General features: G+C 42.6%; 1 protein-coding gene across 2 annotated transcripts in view; it reads left to right on the forward strand.

The window, feature by feature from the left end:
• Positions 1-2529: 2529 nt before the first annotated feature.
• Mme (membrane metalloendopeptidase) overlaps positions 2530-6792 on the forward strand; it is a 76027-nt gene continuing 71764 nt past the window's right edge. The window contains exon 1 of one of the 2 annotated variants that reach the window (XM_005344054.2): positions 2530-2674. The gene's annotated coding sequence lies outside the window, so the exon portion shown is untranslated. Of the gene's footprint in view, positions 2675-3160; positions 3344-6792 lie in introns of those variants that run through there. The other variant, XM_005344053.3, reaches the window with a different exon arrangement.

Genomic DNA, 6792 nt, shown 5'->3' on the forward strand with positions numbered 1-6792 from the left:
CTCTGATACACCACACTCCTGATAATTTACAGAAGGCCTCAGGATCAATGCTTTGTCCCTGACTCTGATAATCCACCAAGCTGAGGATCTGCGACATTTCAGTCAGCCTTTGGTTTCTGTTTACTTGCTTGAAGCACCTGAGGGCTCCTTTTAGACCCTTAAAAGGGAAATGATTTCAAATTTGCATAACCTCCTCTGGGGATAAGATTTAGCATTCTTAATAAAACCTTTTAGTTTCCAATGAACTTTAAGAAAATTAGGACTTGTATTAAACAAGGTATCAGCCATACTGTTACATGTAAGCTGCAAGTTAAAGCCTAGTAATTTCTGGGATTTCACCGTCCTTTGACTTGCATTCTAACTACGTCTATTCTCTTTCTAGCAAAACATTCTTACCAATAGCGAATATTTGAAGTGATTCCCCATAGAAATTTCTTTTTCTTGTCACAAACCTGAAATAAAACTATGATATTGTTCTTAACTAGTATGAAAAGTTTTCATTAATGACTCTTTAATTAAAAAGATCAATTGTCTTTTTTATTTCAAAGCTTATAGCTGTAATAAATAAGCATAACATAGTTCCACTCTCACCGAAACATTCTCCAGTGCTAAGGGTGTTGCTCAATGGCTGTTCAAATACTTAGCAAGTTAAAGCCCTGGGTTCAAGCACCTCCCATAAGTGAGAGGTTTTCCTGAGTCTTGTGGATGTACAAGATAACCTTACAAGAGACTATTGTGTTTAAAACTTTTTTTTTTTTTGAGACAGGGTTTCTCTGTGGCTTTGGAGTCTGTCCTGGAACTAGCTCTTGTAGACCAGGCTGGTCTCGAACTCACAGAGATCCGCCTGCCTCTACCTCCCGAGTGCTGGGATTAAAGGCGTGCGCCAAAACTTTAATGCAGATTGAAAAGCAGAATCTAACTAGAAATGTTCAACTAGGTTATGACCAAGCATATGAGTTTAATTTTTGTTTCTAGTTGAAACACGATATTTTTTGTAATATTCTAGCCAAACTTCCTTCTCTGCTAAAAATGCATCACTATGCTAATCAGAAATGCATTAAACTTTTAATGTTCATGGATCCGTATGAAGAAATTGAGAACTAGTACACTTATTAACTCTCTTTACATATATATACAAATAGATATATAGAGATAGATGATATATATTTATATACACTCTTCAAATATGTGTATACACATATTTCCCAACTTGTTTGAATTAAATGTTATGTAAAATTTAGATGGTTTGATAATTTAACTGAAATATAATAAAAGCTAAGCACAAGGGTGTTAGAAAAATCTAGATTTCTTCCCACATAACTTTGAGTAAGTCTCACTTCTATGCATCGATCCTCTGCAAAACTAAACTATCCGAGTCAAGATGTCCTGGGTTCAAATTCCATTTGACATGTTCCCAGAGTGTTAGCCAAGCTGCTAATGCTTATCTCTAAGAAATCACACATCAGGGTCAGCTGAGCCATGAGGACTAAGTTGTGTAACACCCTCAGACAAAGAGTGACGCTGGGAGACTTCTGTCTAAAGGCCATGCATTGAACTTACCCACATCAATAAATTACTGAAAGACCAGTTCACTTTTTCCTTGAGATGCCCTTTTATGGTATTCCACTTACTATTTCATTAACATGTTCTTAATTAACCAACATAAAGTTGGTTAGGGCAAAAGGAGTAAGATATTATGCAGTTAAAAGATCATTTCAAGTTCAGAAAAACCCACTTGTGTTTTGGTACGATCACACCTACAGAGCGTGTGTGTTGTTTAAAATTTGTGATTCCAAGGGGGGGGGGGGGGGGGTGGTTGGTGGGGATCAGTCTTCCAACTAATATATATGTACTTGGCGTTGAATAACTAGATTGAAATCCTGGAAAAAAGGAGAGAGAGGGAGAGAGGGAGAGAGAGAGAGAGAGAGAAATTTAGCCTCTCTGACTTGTTTGGTTATAATAGCTACTACATAGACAGTTTCCATAAATACTTGTTTCTGCTCAAAGTCATTCTTTCTTTGATAAATACCCTTCAAAAGGACCTCAACTTCCTAAGTAAAAGAGAAGCACACAGAGAGACAATGACAGAGAGACCAAGACACAAATACACAGAGAGAGACAGAGACAGAGAGACAGAGAGAGAGAGAGACAGAGAGACAGAGAGAGAGAGAGAGAGAGAGAGAGAGAGAGAGAGAGAAGGGAAGGAAGAGAGAAAATACAATGAAAAGGAAAAAAGGAATGAAGAAAGCAGAAAGAAAGAGAGAAGAAGGGAAACATGGAAAGAGCAAGAGAGTGTGAGAGAGAAGAAGCATTGTGGTCTTGGTCGGTTAGAGAATGAGAGTCTGCTGCAGCACCACAGAAACCCGGAGAGACAGCGTATAGTTGTCTTGAAAGCCACAAAGCTAAACAATTCCAAGAATGTCTGGCAAAGACCTTTTGGGAAGGGCAAGGTGGGGGAATGACTGGGAGGGGGAGCCCCCTCCGCTCCTTTACACGGTGTGCTAGGATTTGGGAGACCTGGCGGAAACCTTCAGGTCACCCAAGGAACTGCTCTCGCGGCTAGTCCTGTGCGGCGAGGCGGGGGGTGAGCGCGAGGCGCGCGGGGCGCGGAGATGTGCAAGTGGCGAGGCTGGACCGAGTGCAGGCGAAAGCTGCAGAGCGGCCACAGAGAGGGGTGAGTCTCGGGGTGAGGGTCCGAGGGATGCGGGCTTCCCCGGTGCCCTCCGCCCCGAACCCTAGCGGGGCCTGGAACCTCCCGTGACTCCGGCCTCCGCTCCTCTGAGCGCGCGGCGCTCGGGCGCACCCTGGGGACGCACCGAGCGGTGGGTGCTCTCCCGGGCTGGGGGCCAGTCTGCCCGCCGCCGCCCCGGCCGGCGCGCTCATTGGTCGGGATGTGTCTGCTCAGCAGCCTCCAACTTCTCCCCAATCCCACTGGTGAGTCACCGGGGAGCGAGCGACTGGGCACCGGGGTCCCCGCGGTGTCGGCTGCGGGTGGGACGGGCAACAGGAGGACGGAGCGGGCGGGGGCCGAGACGCGCGGAGCAGGGACAGAGGCCGAGGTCCCGCGCGGAGCCGCCGCGGGCGGAGGAGGCGTGTCCTGGGCGGGAGCCGCCACTGGGACCTGAGAATGTGGGGAGGGGAAGGGACCGAGAGGGTGACCTGGAGGAGGGCCCTGCGAGTGATGTCAGGTCACCTCCAGGTTCATTTTCATAGATCCCTGCAGCCTCCGCTTGGGAGTTATGTTTGGTGACTGAGAGCAGCGCTACCAAATTGCACCGGGGTTGATTTGGGGGCTGGGAATTGGCCATTCCGCTGTACAGACACTGATTTTTTTAAAAGCAAGGTTTGTTTTCGTTTTAGTTTCTATCCGATTCTCTCCTCGATTAACTCACTTTTCTAGTTTTTCATTTTCTTAACCTAAATGTCTTTTCACGATCCCATCTCTTCACCGTGCTTTGAACCTTGGCTTCCTATTATATAATTCATGCTTAAATCACCCGGAGGGTTGACTGGCGCGGGGTGGAGGGGCTGGGGTGTTCTTTCGTAGATGGAAGTTTTTAAAGACCCTTACGTTTCCCGATCTATTTATAGCCTTTAAAAATAAGAGTAACTGTAACTGGGTATTCCTCTGAGCCTCTTGGCCAAGTCTATTCCTTGTCCATAAGCGGTTCACATGGCTCTTATTAAACTGAAAACTAGTAACTGACTTGCAGCGTCAGCGTTGGGAAGCTGCTGTTGGCGGTAGATGGGCCATGAGGGAATGTAGTTACACTCCCTTGGATTTTTTTCCCCCTTTCGTGTTCAAGCTCTCAAAATCTTTGGCTGTATTTTGGACTCGATGTTGTGTGCCTTGGGTTGTGTGACTACACTGTACACGAGAGCGTTGTAGATGGGACTTTTCATAACTCTTCTTAGAGGCTGGGGAAACACCTACTAGTTAATGTCCTAGGGAACACGCTTGCTTCTGAGTACTCCTTTCTTGTTCAGCGTCCAAGGGCACCGTCTAAATATGAAACCGGCTTCTTCTTCCTCTGCCTCAGTATCCATTAATGCAGACTGTAATTCCAAAGCACCACAGCAGGGACTAGCAAGCATAAATATTGTAATTGGTATCATAATTCCGGTCAGCTATGTTTCATGATTTGATGGTCTGCTGATGCTTTGAAATGCATCTTATACTCAAGCAAAAAGAATGTCGTATTCTTTAGCTGATACTGCCACGCGGACATTTATGGGGCTTCTGTTGAGTCCAAACTCCAGATTCAGTTCTATTACTGTCTGTGTTGGTACTTGCTTTCTTTCTTTAAGTGCTTTAATGTAATTCCAGTTCCGGTGAAATATTTTAGGAACCTAAGTATGCTTTTGCATGTTTTTAATTGAAAGCCTTGACTTGTGTTTTGTGTCCTGGTCTTCCTCCCTATCACCTTTTCTTTTAAAGGTGTTTGGGTGTGGTGAGGTTGGCTCTTTAGATAACTGAAGATTTGTGATGTGTTCCACCTTGAGGTATTCTGGCCCAGATTTTCCTTCAAAAAGGATAATGAACCATCAAGAATTAACTGGTAATGAATGACAAAGTTAGTTAGGAGGTTCAAGCTGCAGCATTTCTGCTTTTGACCAATGTTGAAAAGTACTACTAAGAGACAAAAAGGACTACTCTGAAAAATTTGCAAAATATTGACATCAACCTCTCTGATTGATGAAGAAAGAGATTTGATTTAAAGGTAGTATTCCCATGATGCAGGTAAAAGAACTAAATAGGTAGTTTACATGGCACTATTAAGTTCCCAGTAACTATCCCTGCAACCGTAGGTCCCTAATTCTAAAGAACACCTTTCCCTCCTGCTCAGTGTGATATTAAAGGGACCCAGGGAACAGTAACCCAGAACTGAGAAAAAGCCCGCCTACTTGCTTTTCCGCACCAGGAAGCTTGGTGGCGCCAGAGAGCACGTTGACTGTAACCGAGTGCCTGAAGGGCTCTGAGCTGACTTTTACAGACTCTCTGGCGCTGGTTGAGGCTTCTAGAAAGAACAAAAACAAAAATAAACAACACCAAAGACAACAGAAAGGCAAAACAAATAAATAAAAATAACTCAGCTCTTTATGACAACAAGCATTTAAGGGCAGTGGGAACATGTTTAAAAGACACCCACAAGCAGACGTGATTAATATTCAAATGTTTTAGGGGTTCCGGGGGAAACTTCTCTTTATGTTTACTTCTCTGTTAAGAGTCAAAGTATGAAATCTGTACCTATCTTTTCTTTGACCAGCCACCACTACTATGAAAACAGCGATAAGATCAATGCAATACTATATCCTCATCCCAGGAGCCTCTAGGCTAAGCTAACATGAGTTACATAACTGTTAAATAAGACATTTCAACATGCAGGTACATTACATTCCTCTTTTATTGAACAGACCAGATTTTCATTGTCCAGCAAAGCATTTTTATTTAATAGTCCTTGCTTGTAACATTGTGTAATCAGGAGAACAAACTGCTCAAGACTTTGCATCCAGTCCCCCAATGCCCTCATGTGGTTTATTATTGATGAGTCAATACAAATCCCTGCTTGCCTGCTGAGTCCTCCAAGGACACTTCAGATTTTGTCATTTTCGACTTGTGTCACTCTGCTTTGCCTGCCTCAGTTTCTACAAAATGCATTCCTGAGGATTTGTATCTATTCAAGTCAAGTCTGTACTGATGAGAAAAAGTCTCGGAGCAATTATTTCATCTAAGAGCCGAATTTTATGGTCAATTTGTATTGAGTCATGAACAGCTAACCTGTTGTTTAAAGCGGTCTTTCCTGAGGTTGTGCAGGAAGGTTGACACTATTGGGAGCTTTGCTCTGCAGTTTTTTTTTTTTTTTTTTTTTTTTAAGAACCACCAGGCCTCTATAGAAACCATGGAATCTAATACTTGGCCTTATATACCCTTAGTTTTTCACCATGAATTTCTCTAACCATGTCTAAGGCAGCTTTTCCTTTAAATGGTACAGTTACATTTGAAACAGTGGCCAAATGTTTATGCAGGATATTGGTGAGCTCTATTGGCTTGAGCAAGTTAGCTGACTTCTCTGCCTTCCAGCTTCCCAGGGTGGAGAACTGGAGCACTGACATCTCCTCTGTAGAGATTAGCAAAGGGAATGGATGAGACATGAAGAACTGTACCAAGCATCGAGAGAGAACTCCAGAAACCCCACCTATAGTTAGAAGTGTTGATACTTTTAACCTAGTTACAAGTGAACTATATAGTTAACAAGTGATAGCCTGACCTGCAAAGGAGAATTTGTTTAATCATGTTAGTTTTTTCTCTTTCAGTTGTACAAAGAAAAAAATACTGATAAGGTGATTGGCTTTCATCCTGAAATACAAGCCTCTTTTTGTCCATTGAGTGAGAATTTTCAGAATGCTGTCTAGGCAGCTAACAGATACCCTTATCTGCAGCCGAAGTAATTTTTGAACTTTAAAAACACAAGCTGTTCTCAAAGTAAAATAAAGTACCCCAAGTATTTATTCCTTTTGTTTTTTAAGCTGTGTTTGTATTTTATATTTCTGCTTAGTCAAAACCTCAAGGAATTAGTCATTCGTTTTTGTTTTCTTTAACTTATGAAAGAAAACACTGGAGCAAGACATGGAGTTAACCTTTGACAGGCTAAAGTTCACAAGGATGAGTTTAAAACTTTCTTAGTTATGGTACAGCAATTGTTTGCTCACAAGCCTCAGAAGTAATGTAAATATTTAATCAACTCTCTTTCTGCGATCTTCAGTTATAGATACATATGTATATTCTTTTTT

The sequence above is a fragment of the Microtus ochrogaster genome, chromosome 1 (genome assembly GCF_000317375.1).
Source record: "Microtus ochrogaster isolate Prairie Vole_2 chromosome 1, MicOch1.0, whole genome shotgun sequence".
Taxonomy (NCBI): Eukaryota; Metazoa; Chordata; class Mammalia; order Rodentia; family Cricetidae; genus Microtus; species Microtus ochrogaster.